Source organism: Struthio camelus, chromosome 2 (assembly GCF_040807025.1).
Source record: "Struthio camelus isolate bStrCam1 chromosome 2, bStrCam1.hap1, whole genome shotgun sequence".
NCBI lineage: Eukaryota > Metazoa > Chordata > Aves > Struthioniformes > Struthionidae > Struthio > Struthio camelus.
This window is the reverse complement of record NC_090943.1, coordinates 34,472,228-34,488,903: the sequence shown is the minus strand read 5'-3', so window position 1 is coordinate 34,488,903 and position 16,676 is coordinate 34,472,228.

Here is a 16,676-nt window from a genome sequence, read left to right as displayed (position 1 = left end):
ACCCATCAGGGATGGCAGCGTGCCTTGTATCCTTTATTGCAACCACACGCAAGACGAGCTACCAGAGGTACCCTGCACAATGTTTGCAGCATGGTACAAAGCGCAGCCACCACAAGTGTCCCTAACTCTTCTGCTTTGGGTGTATACTATTAATGTGAGTGAAGAAGTTTCTAGCTTCGCATACAATTGTTAGTCATTCTTCAAAATATACACGTTTTGGGATAGAGTAAATTGTAAGTATGCAATTAATGGAAACATTTTTCAGAACTGAGCTGCTTATTGAATTTCAGGTGCCATTATATTGCACAGCCTTTTTTGTTTTACTTCCTGTTCTATATTTGTTTTAGGATGTGCAAATATATCGTAGGAAGGGTATTGTCAAGAGATACATTAGATTAATATTTCCTAATTAATAAATTAGGAATCAATGATAGGATATTCACACTAAGTCTTTCTTGGAATGCAGTTTAGAACTTTTAAAGTTGACAAGTGCGCATCACCGTTGAATAACAGTAAGAATGAGTCATTCTTCTCAAATGAGTCATTTTTCCTCCATAAGAAAATTTAAGAATTTTGCTTATATAACCAGAAAAAGAGGAATTATTTATGCAAAGAAGATTACTGCTTGATAAAGTACCATTCACATTTTAAACAAATGAACTGATAAAAGAACATATGTCAAAAAAAAAGATAAAAAGCAAATCTATTAAAATCAAAACACTGTGTTCAAGCCAAAATAGATTTCAATCCTATTATGTAATGGTCCTGAAAAGGACTGGGTATTGTCAACAATAAGCTTTCAGCCAGTGCACCTGAAATGCAGTAAGTATGTTCTGCTATTATCTGTACCTGTTCAAACTTGCTGTATTACTCCAGGGCTGCACCAGTATGCCTTATGTCTTTGCTTTGAAACAACCAGCCTGTATTGTGGGAAAAAAACAGGCCCATGGCACACCTACTTAATTTTTTTGTTATGCCTGTGTTATCAGAGAAGGAATGTACACATTGCAACCTCTCCTGTTTTCTGTTAATGCAGAATGACTATAGAATTCTTTATGGACTACTCTGTAATCTGCAAGACCAAGCAATTACAGTAGGTACAAGGTATTACCTATCAAACTCAGTGTACTTATCGTGTAAGCAGTGAGTGCTTACATGATAGCCATGCTCTGTAACTTAGTTATCTAAAACCCTGCTAAATGTTTTAAAGACTCTTTCACAGGGTTTCCCATCAGTATCACAAAAGATCAGAAGATGATATTTGGCAGCTGTGTTCTTAACAGGTCTGGGCACTGAAAAGCACCAAAGATAATAGTTTACAAGTCCCAAACTAATTCTCCACTTAAGCACTGTGGACTCAATGCAACTAAAATGAAAACTTTTGCTTCAATAATATAATTGAAAACATCAGACGAATAAACAAATTGGTCATCCAAAAGGAATACAAACTAGTCTGGATCGTCAGCTTGACAGTTCCAGGAGTACGTTTCATTCTGCTCTAAATTACACTGGGACATCTAATTTTTTAAACTTTATTGATTTTTTTTTCATATTATTAAAAAATAGATATTAATAGTTACTTCCCATGTTGAAAACTGACCCTTTCTTCTTGCTTCGTAGGCAAGTCCTTAACCATGATAGAACTTTATTATTTATACTGTTGCCCTTTTACTGAATTAATATTACGTCATTACCTTAATAACATTTCTCAAAGTGCATTTTATTCTTTGTAGACAATTCAAAGCTTTCTGCTGGCCTCTCTTTCAGGAATCATAGTTTTGTACAAACACTGAGATAATTCTGATAAACTGAACTTAGTTTTCCCTGTGTGGAAGATACAAAAGACTAGTTTAACCACAATGGACAGAGAAGTCACACTATCATGAAATTACTTTTCAGATCTTCTAGCTAGGGCCCTTTTCCACACATGTTTGTCACCTCTTGGAGCCAGGATTGAATTTCTTCATTTTCACTCAGTTTCTCCTCTAAGGTTTCTCCCCTTAGTTTCTCCCCTTAGGATTACCCGGGCAGTGGTGTCGTACAAGCTCCACTCCAGCTGATGCTCAGCTGACTGAGTGCCCTGAAACCTTCTTTCTTCCCTCATTAACGTGCACAGACCTGCTGCCCTGACTCCTTAGTCCTGCTAACATGTTCTGAAACCAGGGGAGGATTGGGTGCAGGGAGCTGAAAAATGTTCAGGTGAGGGAAAAAGAGAGGGAAAAAACAAATTTTTGATGCTGTTGAAGAAGGGGGGCAAGAGTTTATCACATTGTTGCCAGGTAAAGCAGAGCTTGTTCTTGCTCAGGAAGTTCACTGTTTAGTGTAAAGTACAAGTTTTATTACTGAAAATAGTGTGTATATATATATATATATATATATATATATATATATATATATATATATATATATCTTTGCAATGGCATAGGATGCATAAAACACCTATTATTGAGTCTTCATTGCAAAAAAAAACCCTTAAGCTCAGCATCATCCCTAAGATAACATCTGTTTTTCATTATCTGTACATTCAGGCTTCTCTCCAATGTGTTTTTGAATAGCTCTTTTCTCCGTGATAACCTTGACATTACAGGACTCCTACTTACATTAGAAAGCAAGAGTTCTTTCTGTTGTATTGCTGTTACAGAGTCTTTCAGAGTTATGTTCTTAATGAAAGTTTCCATAGATGGTGGATTTTATTTGGATGGCATTATTCTTCCATAAAAAACAGTAGGTCTTTATTGTTTCCATGTATACTTCTTACAGTTGTTTTTTGATTTGGTCACAGGAAAAGCTGATGTCACGTAAAATGTCTATGAAGGCATCCTTCAAAAAAAATTTGGACCATTATCACAGAACTAGAATGAGAGAAGAAAAGCATCTGAAAGGCCAGAGAAATTTTTATTAACTTACCTTTCTCGTACTGAAGTACAAAGCTCAGATTCATTTTCCATGGCAGTGGGTGCACTCATTTGAGCCGCAGAAAAAGCAGTGGATGTGATGCTCTCACTACTAATGGTTAAATTTAGTATTAGGTTTTAATTTCACTTATATCATCTATGCAGCTCTCCTTACATACAAGATTCCCAGACACCTACATATAATGGGACAATGTATAGCACTAGAATAACAGATACAAGTCCTATTAACTTTCTCTTTTCTTGATTAAACAAAGAATTAATTTTATCAGTAGTTTTGATTTAGCAATGACAAGTATAAAGGATCGCAAACTCCATGTATCTGGAGAAGATGTGAAGGTATTATTTTTTTCCAAAATTTCTGAAGATACTGAAATAGTGACATGAACAGTGACAATAATTTTAATGCTGTTAGGCATGGGGAAGAATTTTCCAAGTGACTTAGAGAGCGGGTGCTGGATGCATTTCATGAATTTAGGCACGGAAACAACTGGCACGGAATATAAGCTGGGTCTCTAGGCGGTCCTCCTGTAGCAGACTACAGGCAATAGAAGGGGATAAAGGAGATAAGAACATCTACAGGCCTACAGTACCTCACCTGACTTAACAACCCTCAACAGCCTAAAATTCTTTGCGTCTACATTGCTGCCGCAGTTTTGGGGGAAAAAATATCACAGGCTCCCTTAAAACTGTACCCATACCAACGAAGTTTGCCAAAATGCAGGGAAGTCTGTGCTTAGACGTACTTGAAAATCCATCCTTTTTGATGGCGTCAATGGATAGATTGCACCATTCACAACTCTGTGGAACATGTGACATGAATGAGGCAAGAAATGAAAGAAATTTTAAGCATATCTTATTCCTATCCTTGAAGCTATATTTTATAGCTACTTCAGCAGAAGTGTGTTTGGGACTTTGCAGGCACAAGGGAGCTCCCAGGAAATTTACCATCTTCAGTCATTTGACAATGTTTTACACAAAACTGCTAAACTTGGCAAGATCCACTTTCTTCTCTGATAATATGAGGGATAAAGTAAGCAGCCAGGGATCCCATAAGCTGAGTAATGCTGAAAGAAAGTGTTTTATACTGTAAATCTGGCACCATCCACTTCTGTATCTTGCAAGTTGAGATTCATCTGGCCTCAAGATGGACTGCAGTGGAAGTGGACATCATGGTCATGTATAAAATTCCTCTATCATAGCCCAAGAACTTGGCTGCTCCCAGGCCGCAGGTGGTCCCTGCTGGGGACACTGCCTCTTGCCAGGTTTTTTAGCTAAGATGGGAGAAAGGAAAGCTCCAGAGTTTCCTGTTTTTTGAACTGAAGTGTCAATGACCATTATTTATGAACTGACAAAGAGGCCTTTTTCCTCCCTTTTAATTAGAAACTACAACAACTTACTTTTCAAAGCTGAAAATACTTGAAATGAACCCAAGTAATATTCCAAAACCACTAGCCTAAAGCTGGCAGTTAGAAATCTAGTGAAATATGATCAACTGACTGAGCCCCCCCCTTTTCCTACACACATACTCACATGCACACACACGCTCCCTTGGTCCCGGCACCACAAAAAAAGACCCTCGACAATGCGACCACATTCCTTTTGAGCAGTCATCTACATTTGTTACACAGCTAGTGCAGACAACTTGGGATCTATCCATGAGAGATTACAAACACTGCTTTAAGAACTGAAAGCTTCAAGAAACCTCTTAATGCAGACTAAAAAAAAGCACATTCATTTCACAGGCTATTTTTAATTTCATTCCAGGCTCATCACAGGGCTCTGTAATCCTCTTCTGTGTAGAATACCTTCATGGTTTGAACTCCTCTTTAGCAGGGTAGATTTAGCATTTGCTGCGGGAGGGAGAAAAGCTAAATGAAGCTGAGCTGACTTGCAGCAGCTGCTCCATCACAGGCTCCCTCCTTCCCCATTTAAGATAATTGCTTTTCTAGCACAGGCCCCTGAAGCACACACACACCAGGTCACAAGATGTGTGTTTTTTTTTTTTTTTTTTTTATGTCAGAGTTTCACAGACAGCTTGCTGCTGAGGTTCAGCCAGATACTGCTGGTCGGTGCAACGCTGCTCATTTACATCTGCCTCCCATGCACTGAATTCTGTCAGGTTTTATTAGCCATGGATGGAGTTAATTGCAAAATGCTCAATACTGAGAAACCATGGAAGATACAACATAAAACAAGCATCTGTTCTATAAGAAAAATGAAATGCTGACACAAAGCTGGCCCAAAGCATTAAAGCATAAGCAGCATAAATGGCTGCATGAGGCCCCATATGTTTGGGTGCTTCAGGATTATTTAGTCTGCCCCATCCAGTCCTCCTCCCAGCAAGTTCCTCTGCCCCAGCCTGTCCAAGGTAACAGCTTTTGAGTCTGTTCTTACACTGTGGCCTTACAAAAGGTGCTTGGAGATTTTGGTAGGACATAGGCAAGTAAGACTATCATAGGAGTATAGACGGTGAGAAGGCTGGAGCGGGTATTTGGCCAAGAGGGTTTGAGGAAGAGGGACTGGTGGGGTTGGAGAGTGGGAGAAGCTGGGGACGTTGGATGGCTCGGTCTCTTGGGGAGGGCAAAACATACTAAAATACTTCCTAAATGTGAAGTAGGGACCTGCTTCTTGAATTGTGCTTGAGGTATGCCCTCACTGCCTGTCTGCCTGAGGTGTGCCTGAGGTACGGCTTTTTGGCAGGGCCAGCCTATGCTTCACTCGCATAGGACTGCTTGCCTATAATATATTTGCTTAAACTAGGGGCTAGATCATCTATACACCCTCCAGTTGTTCCTCTTCCACCATAGGAGAATCACTATTAGTTGGTGACAGAACCTTCATCATATATTTGCCCCTAAGGGGAAAGTAATTTTCCTTAACTACTTAGACTTTTCTGAAACTGTTCTGGTGCCTAGAAGTTTACAGAAGGCAAATATTTAATGATGCTGAGAACAGAGAAAAAACCTTCTCTGTATAGATTTTCAGTGAGTCACGGCCTCCCAAAAACGAATGGTTTGCAGGAATATATAAACATGATATGCGGCACTTCTCATACACTACACGAACCTGCTCCAACCATTTATCAGAAACCAGTTTCATTTCAATCAGAAATGATCAGTTTGATCTTCCGTTATTACATTTATGTGTATGTTCAATGTCTTGGTGAAAGTAAATTTCATATGAGAAACTTCTAAGAACACCCACGTACGCCATATCTGGAGTACACTTTTTCCTATGCTAGCCTCTCTATATGCAGAACCAATAAAATTTGCAAAATCTTTGCAACACACAGCAGAACTCATGTGCCAAAATACACTGTTAAATCCTATTGATCCAAGTAGGATTTAAGCACTGAAAGTTAAACATACACTTAAATTCTTTGCAAAATTGTGCCTTAAATACTTGCTTAAAAACTATTCCTTTCATACCAAATGACCATAATAATCAGGAGTTAGCAAAGTCACTTCTGAGTACTTTGATGTGTGCAGCAAGCTCCTCCTTGGTGTTTGCTACACACCTAATGCTACACACCAGTAGCACTCCACAATAGCCTTCAGGCTCTCTGAAGTTCTCATTTGTATAGGATGCCAAAGAAATACAGTCCTGACGCTTCAGCAAAGCTAAAAACATTGAGACTCTGAGTCGGAAATTGGAAGCAGTACCAGATGTGAAGAGGAACAAAACTCACCAGCTAATCATGGAAAACTCACTGCCAGGAGCCCACAGAAAAATGTGAAGCTCAAATAGGAAATCCGACAAATTTCAGGAAAAGAAAAAATGTCTCTAGCCCATGTTCTCTTTACAGTCTTTCTCTAAATCTAATCTCTAGCCTTCCTAATGGCAAACTAGCTACCCCTTTGCTCCTTTTCTGTGTATATCATTAATTGCTGCTTTTTTCACAATCCTCTTCCTGACATCCTTCTTATCTCCAAAAATATACAAGTAAATAAATAAGCAGTGACTGTGACCTCTCTCTGACTTTATTCTGCTTTCAATAAGGACAAAATACAGGTTGATGCCTGAGCAGAATTCATTATAATTTGAATCCTCTTGAAACAAATATTCCCTGTTTTTTTTACCTGGAGCCTGAGGATAGCTTAAGAATAAGACTAGCTTGTCTATATTTATCTGTGTTGCTTTCAAGATCTTTATATTTGGTTGTTTCCATTTGTATATAGCATGTCCTCCACTACCAAAAAGAGACTTTGGGAATATCTGTGGAATCATCAGTAATTTTTCTGTTCTTCAGAAATTTGTTCTATTCTTCCCACAGTTCAGGGAGTCAACATCCCTTAGCAGATCAGGTTCACCATCTTCCTGATCAGAAAAGATAAGATGATACCTGCCCTGATCACTAACTGTTCTTTCCTTTGTCTTTGAAGTGTCATCATATGGCAGCATGTAGAAACACAATAGATCTTTTCTTAACTTCCCCATCCTTTTGTCAGCAATTCTCCATCTTTCTGTTCATATCGTTCCTCTTACCTCAGCAGTTCCAGAATTAGAAAACTAATCTTCAGTCTGCTGAAGATGCGTGAAACTGTCACGTCTGTAAAGGTGCCCCTTTTCACCCTGATAAAGCAGCTGACACTTAATAAGTAGACAGTGCGAAATAGCGTCATTTATAACCACAGCACACCAAAATTGTGTGACTGGGCATAGGATTACAAATATTTATTTCCACCACATTCAGAACTCCATTCTAAATGCAACAGATAACTAGTTTTGGATATTTTCCCAGTTATTTTCCCAAGGAACTTAAGGATTTGCCTGGACGAAATTAACTGCGTTGTCAGAATATATCAGTTAGCGCACTCTGAAATCTCACGTTCAGCTCCACGTTGTGAGCATGTGCTTGCTAGTTCAATTGTAAGATAATGAAAAGCCAGGTCTCAGCTTGTCCAGCTGGCAAATGTCAATATTTATACTTCCTTGTCTACACTAGAAACTCAAAACATATTAATTTAGATCACATTAATGTAGGTGCACAGTGTGTACAAGTTTCTTTGGGCCCATCAACCCAATTTCTTGTTTAATGAAATCAGAAGAAAGAAAAATCTATAAGTAAGAAAAAAATATATATTTTGAATTTTCCTATGTTTTAGTAATTGAAGAAAGAGCTTTAAATGCTCAGTTATTTCTATGACTTGCAAGATCAAATAATTTAAAAGAACATAAAATTTATTGGAACCATACTTAGTTTGTTTTTAAAAACCCAACATTCTGGCTTGTAAACTCAGATAATTTTCATGGGAAATTAATGCCTACTGCTAATAGCTGGATTTAATTTATAAGAAATTACGCTAGTAAGAAACTATCTTCTGATAAACAGTTAAATATTAGTTGTGAATTTATTGCATGGCCCAGATTTAAATTTGGTCAGGCTCCCTAGTGCCTTTATTTGCATTACTGAAAGCTAATTCAAGAGTTGCAGGGCTCAATTGGTTGCAAAATTTTTGAAGCAGAGAGATGATGTCAATTCTTGCATGAACAAAGGCTAGGATTTTTGAAGAACTCGGGGGAATTGAAGACTCAGCTTGTGGTAGAATGTAGACACCTAAAACTCCTAAAGCCTATTTATACTATATTATGACTAAAAGATGTTTTGTTACAAAGAGTTACCTCCTTCCAGAAACTCCTCATACTAAATATTAGTTACATTTTGACCAGAGACCTCTACTGTAGGCATGAAAAATGAGAATTGCCCGACCCATATGCAGCACTATCTTTCTAGGATCTTCAGCCACATCCCAGGCTTGGCAGCATGAAGCACCAACCTGTGCCAGTGAGATGTTCCTTGTTTCACATCCTGCTGCCTTAATAGATTATGTATATCAGCAGAAGAGGGCCCACAGAGAGCTGAGAAGATGCAAACTCAAGTGCACACATGATCTTCTGCCACCCCCGTAATGGTGTAACAGTCTCAGCTACCAAAAAATATTGCAGATGTTCTTTCCATCCACCAAGAACTTCCTCAACAAAACCTCAAGAAGATATAGGTAGGGGAAGGATGCTGGGAATGAGAAAAACAGTAGTTTGAACATGAGGAGGAGCCTCACAGAAAGCTCTTCAATCTTCCTTTTCATTTGACATGCCCTTATTAAATCTTCACATTCCTCCTTAGAAGGCTACTTTTACTTGAAAACATGGCATTCAGTAATCCTGTACATTGGGTATAGAAAAAAGGTGCTTCTTAATACAACTGTTAGCCAGCTTTGGAAAGTCAAGCTGGAGCGTTTCTGTGTTACACACAGCGTCTGCAGTAGAGTTCTGCACACCAGTTTGTGATACCATTCACAGCTCTGCAATGCTATTCTCGGCAACTCTGCTGCCTGGGACACTTGGGGATAACCAGTACGAGTTGTAAGGTCACCTAGGTGCAAGTATATGAACTTGGTAAATATTAATCGTGCTCATGCGTGAACAGAATAAAAAGTGCTAAATAGCTCTTTCAGAGCCACCAAGAATTCTTGTTAGCCAGGAGGAGCAAATCTGCTTGGCAAGTTTCAGAGTCAGGCTGCATTTTAATCTAACATGGTTTTCTAAAACAAGGGGAAAGATGTCTTTGGTGGAATTTAAATCTTGGCTTGAAGAATATGTTTGGTAATGGGAGACAGAGGTATGAGATGAGTCTTCATACTGCATTATAGTACACCAATAATATTTGAAGCAGGCAAACATTGCAATGCATTGTTTATTGCATTGTTTTAATTTGTGAAGTTTATTAGAATGTTGTGGTTAAACTAATGGGAATGTTCATCTCATGCTCTCCCGTAAAAAGGGAACTTTTTTAGCCATAACTAATAATCAGAGAGAATTAACTCAGAGTTATGATCCAGATCACAAAGAAATGATTAATGCAACATTGACCAGATGAGGGCAAGCTGAGTGTCCATCTCCGCTCAGTTACAGATAATAGTCAGAAAACCTCAGACATATCAGCATCATTATGTCCAACGCACAAAGGGAGTACTGTGAATAAATGCCGCTCACATTGACTCTGGTTGCTTTGTAGGTATCAGCTCAGGCCCAGCTGTTGCACCAAATACCTTGGTGCATTTTCTCTTGATTCAGACTGCTAGCAGTAATGACCTGTTCCACTCTGCACTACTGATTGAAAGAAAAATAGGCAGTACCAATATTTTAGGCAATCACATTTCACAAAAAATTAAATTGTTAGCATAAACACTCTCACTTCAGATTATGTTTCGAATTGAACTGACACCTCTCTCTTTGCATTTTGTTTAAAAACAAGTAATAAATCATTGACATGCCTCAAATGAGCATCTGGTTAGCTCTATTATTTTTCTTGAGATGAAAAAAAAAAAACCCACAAAACAAAACTTAATAGTCAAAACAGAGCTAGCTCAGTTGCAGTACAATAGCCTATTTTTTTGGCTATAAACCCAACTTCTGATGTTCTATTGTGTTAGTAATTCTTCTACCCTGTGGATATAAAAAAAATGAATTTGGTTGTGTTAAATCATATACATAAAAAAGTTTATTCAGTTTGGATGTGTTTGTACTTATCTAAAACTGTCTTGGCAGTGTAACAGTGCATTATATAGTTTATTACTTTTTGTTTTGGAAAATGAAAGCTGCTAAGATATTGTGGTTTGGAAGCTGTCTACAGAGCATAAATAGTGTTTCTCACAGGCATACACTTTAAATGGATTTTTGTGTTTTTTACAATGGATTACAGATACCTTATATAGTTAGACTTTTATGTACCTTTTCAAAACACCTTAAAAATTTTAGGCAGAGTTTCAGCTCGTTTAATTTGAGTCACTACAATGAATCAGGGGAATTCTGTATTGTACCATAATAAAATTAATAGTAATGTAGTATACACTCCAGGATCTTCCCCTGTTTATGCATTATTATTATAATTTTTAATTCCTTACTTAATATCTTAGCGTTCCTTAAAGTGGCTTTCCTTTCCCTAAAAAGATACCCCTTTCTTAGATTTATTGACTATAAGAAAGAGAATAAAATTCCACAATTTTGTATTGTGTGTGGTGTCTGGTGCCAAGTTACATACAGAAGCATTGCATGGAGAAAGAAGTGAATAAAGCAAAGGAATTTAAGGTGAGAAGAAGCAGCGTTGTTGAGTGGGGGATAATTCTAATAGGATTGTAGCAGCAACGAGAAATCCTGGTTTTGTAATGAGGAAGGATCATAACGTGTACGGCACATGGCTTAGGTTATTTTACAGGACACTGCATATACGGAGAGTGATGATGTCAGGATGGTGCTGTAGCTCAGTGCTTATTTGGAGCTGGGAAAGGATTCGCTTTGGTATGCTATATCTATGGGTGCTGGAGCCAACAGAGCTGGAGCTGCACCAGAATCCTGCTTTGCTTGGAGAGCTAGTAGGGTACCTGGGTTTAGCACTGAGGTGTGGATTAGTGACATAAGTTTTTCTCACCAGTACTTTCAGCTTTTACAATTGTATTCCAATTACCTCTGGTGTCCTTAAATCACTGTATATTTTGCACTCAGCATGGCTGAGTGGTGATGGCGGGAACTCCATGGCTATTTTTGCTCAAAATGTATCTTGTCTTGTGATTCTGAAGATCCAGCCATTGGAGGAAAATACAGTTTACAGTCCAATTGATGTTGTGGTGGTACAAATAGCATCTGGTCTGCATGGACCAGACCTTCTCCTCATCTTCTGGTGTGGTATCAGGGGTAACTCCCAATTTAGGATACATACATTCAGGTCTGAGAACTATTTCCCAGGTTTCTGTGTTTCCTATTCTTTATCAAAAAAAAAAAAAAAAGCTAACTGCCGCTTAAGCCCATCTCAATGTCTTTGTTATCCCTTTTTTTTTTTTCAGCTATTTATCACCATCAGTGGAACAGTAGCTTGAGCAAGAGGTAACTGACAGCTTTTAAAAGGGACAAAAAAGGAGCTCTTTGTTTTATTCCCTTTTATCTCAGGACAGAAAAGCTGGTGAAAGTACAACAAGGAAACAAATGACTAACTTATTAAAGTGCTTGTCAAAGGAAAGGGGCAGTGCAATGCAAGGTGCGAGTCAAAAGGAAGTAGGGAAACATTTTTGTAGTGGAAAAGTAGTGTCTCTAGGGCAGCCCTGAGGGTGCGCGGCCGTGTCCTGGAGCCAGCCTCCCGCTGCCTGCTGGCGTCACGCAGGCAGCCTGCCCGGCTGTGCCTGGCAGCGTGCTCCCCGCGGCGTGCTGGGGCGGAGGCCTCTCCGCACACCGCCTTCGGGGCTCCGGCTATGCCTGCGGCCGGGCTGGCAGACGTGCGCATGGCGGAGGCGTTCAGCCTTGAAGAAAGCCTGGTCCAAGTACAAACAAGGATAGAGGTTTTAAAGACGATGACACATGGGGAAAGCAGACTGCAATTTTTAAATGTGATTAAGTAAAGAGTGTACTTAATAATATAATCAGGCAGCTATTGCAGTGACTGTGCACACACTGGTTGTTATAACACTGTTTCTTGGTTACTGCTTTCTGTTGCTGTAGCTATGCATTGACGTATGATAAAGATATGTAGGTGTAATAGGTATTAGGGTGTTCTCATCTATACAATGCCAGCAAGGGGACTAAAATCGATAAAGAAGAGATAAAAAAGGAAATGAGTCTGAGAGGGTGAAGCTATAAATCAAAGGTGTGTTAAGTGCCAGTCAGTTTTATTTGGTGCTTTTACCGTAGAAATAAATAGCAACAGGAATTGGTTTGGATGGGGCATAATAGCAGGTAGGGCTCATAACCACACCTTTACCTTCACTGCCAACGTCTGCCCCTGCCAACCCAACTACGCTCTGACGTTTACCAGGGGTCTCTTCTCTTATGTTGCTGTAGCTACCACTGCCTCTGTATCTGCGCTCCAGGGGCTGCCTTGCAGCTCCCACTAAGCTGATTTTGCCTTGATTCCCCTATTAACTCAGCAGAATTAACTGAGGGTCAGATCCAAGAGGGGATTTCAGTGCGTCAAGTCAGGCATAGCGATGCGGGTCGTCTAGGTACCTGGGCTGCAGGATGCCGTCCCAAGTCATGGCATCCAGGCTTCTGAGGCAGTGTGCATGGGGAGTCAGATCTCTTGCAACAGAGCCAGTGCAGCCAGGGGTCTGGAGAGGCTGGTCACGCATCAGCACTCACGTGGAGTGTTCGTACAGGTGGATCGGTTCACTGCCTCTTTAACAACAGCGTCCTCCTCCCTGATCAGCCACGTTGCATGGGTGTTAGTGCACACCTGGCTCTGCTGTGGTGCAAGGTAATGTTACCCCAGCGCAGCCCCCAGATCTGTACCGGGTATTGGTCCAGGTGGGGCCCACGCACTCTTATGGACTGGGCACAAGCTAGTTCCCACCAGTTGTTGTGAGCACTATCGGCTGCCTACTGGCCTGAGCACAGAAGATAAGTAATCTCAGCGTTCAGATCTTAGGGAAAGTCACTAGGGAAATAAAGGTGGTCTTCTGCAGCCTGGGCCAGTGCTTTAAGTGTGCAAATATTGCAAAGGGGCCCCTCCACTTGTAACAGTGTTTTAAAAGGAAGAGGCAGTCGCAAGTGCACTCAGTGGGAAGCTCAGCCCTGTGCATGCAGCGTGCTTTGTAAATGCCTCTCGGATCATACCCCTCAGGGGATTTAGGCAAGGCATGCCTAGTTTCTGGATCCCAACGAGGCCATGGTGTGAGCCAAGTACCCAGCTGCTCGACCCTGTCAGAAACGGGCTAGTTTGGAGAACGTGGTGAGATGTGAGTCCTGCCACTGGGGAAGCTTTGCAGTTAAAGAGGAAAGCATCTCTGGTGTTTAGGTGCCTGCAGAATTATGTGGCAGCTGTGTAGTGGTATTCAGTATCTTAATTTTGTATTCACCACTCAAAGTATCCTTGAGTGCCCTAGCTTGAAGCCAAGACCTGGTTTCATCCGATTAACTTCAGACACGTAACTGATGTACTAAATCATCCCTCCCTTGTCAAAATGCATCTTCTTGCCTCCATCTGCTTCTATTCCTTTATTTAATCTCTTATTAACTCCATCCCTTTGTCTGGCCCCTAAATCCGTCCTCGTCTTCTGTCTCTCAGGCCTGTTCCCATCCCTACAGTCCTCCCTGGAAGGACTTTCTCCAAACCTGGCTTTTCCTCCTCATTTCCCTTCTCACAGCCATTCTTGACCCAGGCTGTGCACCACACACCATTGTTGGTTCACCTCAAATTATATCCCAAATATTTCCCAAATTTTCTCTAAGGTTTCAATCACGATTCCAACATGATTTCCCAGTCCTGGCTGCAACTACTGCTTTTCTCTAGAACTTTGGTGGAAGCACTAGTTTCCAGAGGAAAGGGCTGATTTTATGTGGGAGCTACAGATTTTTTGATCATTTTTTTCTGTTAGGTGCTTCCCACCTGAAAGTTTTTCTTTGTCAAGGGATCACAGGTAATGCTCTATAGTGTATTGCATAACTTTATGTAATTATGTTTTTGTTCTGCTAAACAAATATAGTGTAGAATGTAGCCAGTTCCCAGACTTAGTACTTTCCCCAAATGCTTTCCCAGCAAAGAATTCATGTTTCACTTCCTATGTTGTTGCAAAGGTTCAAAGCATTCCATATTTGGCATATGGTTTCATTTTATTTTGATTTTTATTTATTCTTGTTTTCCCTGAGCATAAAAGCCACTGTAACTAAGCTGTAGTTTAATGCTAATACATGTTTAATTACACAGTAAAATAACAAAAAGCAAATTTAAACAAAAAACATAAATGAATTCACCACTAAACGACAGCATATTTCCAAATGAAAGCATTACTCTCCCACAGAACCATTACATTTCCTGCATGGTGGGATAAAATGAAAATTAACTGTATGTTTTTTTTTCAGCAAAATCATAATAGAGACAATATACCTCTTTTATATTTATATATATATAAATAATTTTAGTTATCATCACTTGGAACTTTTTTCTCTGTGTAGTACCCTTAATTACACAGCTGTTATCTCTGATTTATTTCAGTACAAATGAGAAAAGGATCACAACCTACTACTTATAAGTAACAGTACCATCATGTTCTCAAAAATCACCCCTGTAAGCCATGACCTCTCATTCTTTTCATATTGAACGTTACACTTTTTATTTATCTCTATTGTTGTTTTTCCTTTTTAAAATGATCCCTTTATAGCTGTAGAAAGCAGTATTCAACTGATTTAAACAGTTGTTGCAATTTCCAAAAGTAGGAAAAACATTTATTCTCTATCACTATGAAGCCACAGGAAGATGCTTACACTAAAGAGATAATTTCATCAAAGAGTCATATTTCTGAATCATTTCAAAACAAACTGTGCATGGCACAATAGACAAACAAGACTAGAATATATAATCCAGTCTTGAAGAAGAGAAGACTGAGGGCCGATCTCATCAATGTGCACAAGTATCTGAAGGGAGGGTGTCAAGAGGATGGGGCCAAATTCTTCTCCGTGGTGCCCAGCGACAGGACGAAAGGCAATGGGCACAAACTGAACCACAGGAAGTTCCACCTAAACCTGAGAAAAAACTTCTTCACTGTGAGGGTGACAGAGCATTGGAACAGGTTGCCCAGAGAGGTGGTGGAGTCTCCTTCCCTGGAGATATTCAAAACCCGCCTGGAGATGATCCTGGACAATGTGCTCTAGAGGACCCTGCCTGAGCAGGGGGGTTGGACTAGATGATCTGCAGAGGTCCCTTCCAACCTAAACGATTCTCTGATTCTGTGAATCATAACATTTTATTCAACCTGAGATTAAAAAAAAAAAAAAGCAATCCTCTTTCTGTGAAGAAATGGCAGTCACATATTAGGAAGATGATATTTTTTACTTTTCTAGTTAAAATAGTTTTTAGACATAGTATTTATTACTGTAGACAGAAGTCAGTCATTCGGTCCATTTGTTAGCACCCCACTGAAGCAAAATGTTTGATGGAGGTTAATAGGGTTCCTGTCAATCACAGAAAACCACTGTTCCAATTGAAAGGGGAAATGCTGGCAAAATATGGGAGAGTCATCGTTAATCTCATGGAGAACAAGCAGTTCTTTAATAAAAAATTGGGAGTTTCTGCAATGCAGTAATTTTATACCTCCCATTTAAAATGTAATAATGATCAAACAATTAACTGCGCAGATGCATTCTCATTGCATTAATGGTGGCAAGGTGAACAAGTTCTAACAATACAGTGATTAAAAACGATCATATTTCAATCTAGAGCTAAAGAAGACTGGAAGGTTTCAGTAGATAAGTACTGCGAGACAGCGTCTTTCATCTTTCTATAGCTGGTTTGAAGCAGCTCAGGTCAGTAGTAACCAAAAGTTTTTATTGTCCTTGATAAAGATCTTCTGAAGTCTGTTTTCTAACTAAGTGAAATGAGCCAGCAGTTTCAGTTCCACAAACCAGTAAATCTCTCACTGTCAGCAGAGCCTTTGCTGACTGCCTAGGCACATTTGGCACTGTGCACTTACATCTCACCCCTAGAGATAATCCCCTGGAGGACAGATTTGGGAAAACTTGCTGTGGTAATGTCTGAATTTATCCAACCTGAGATCTGACAGCATTACAGTCAGCAACGCTAAATTAATTTGAAAAATATACAAATTGTTTCAAATATATATTTTTATTTTGACCTGTTCAGACCTGCTAAAGACCTACTACAAACCTGCTGAGCATCTTCACAGATTGCAGAAAATGTGCTCTATGTCACATGTTGACAAATGATCTTAGCATGAAACTGGAAAGTGTAGGATGACTCTCTGCTTTATCTTAACCCCCTGC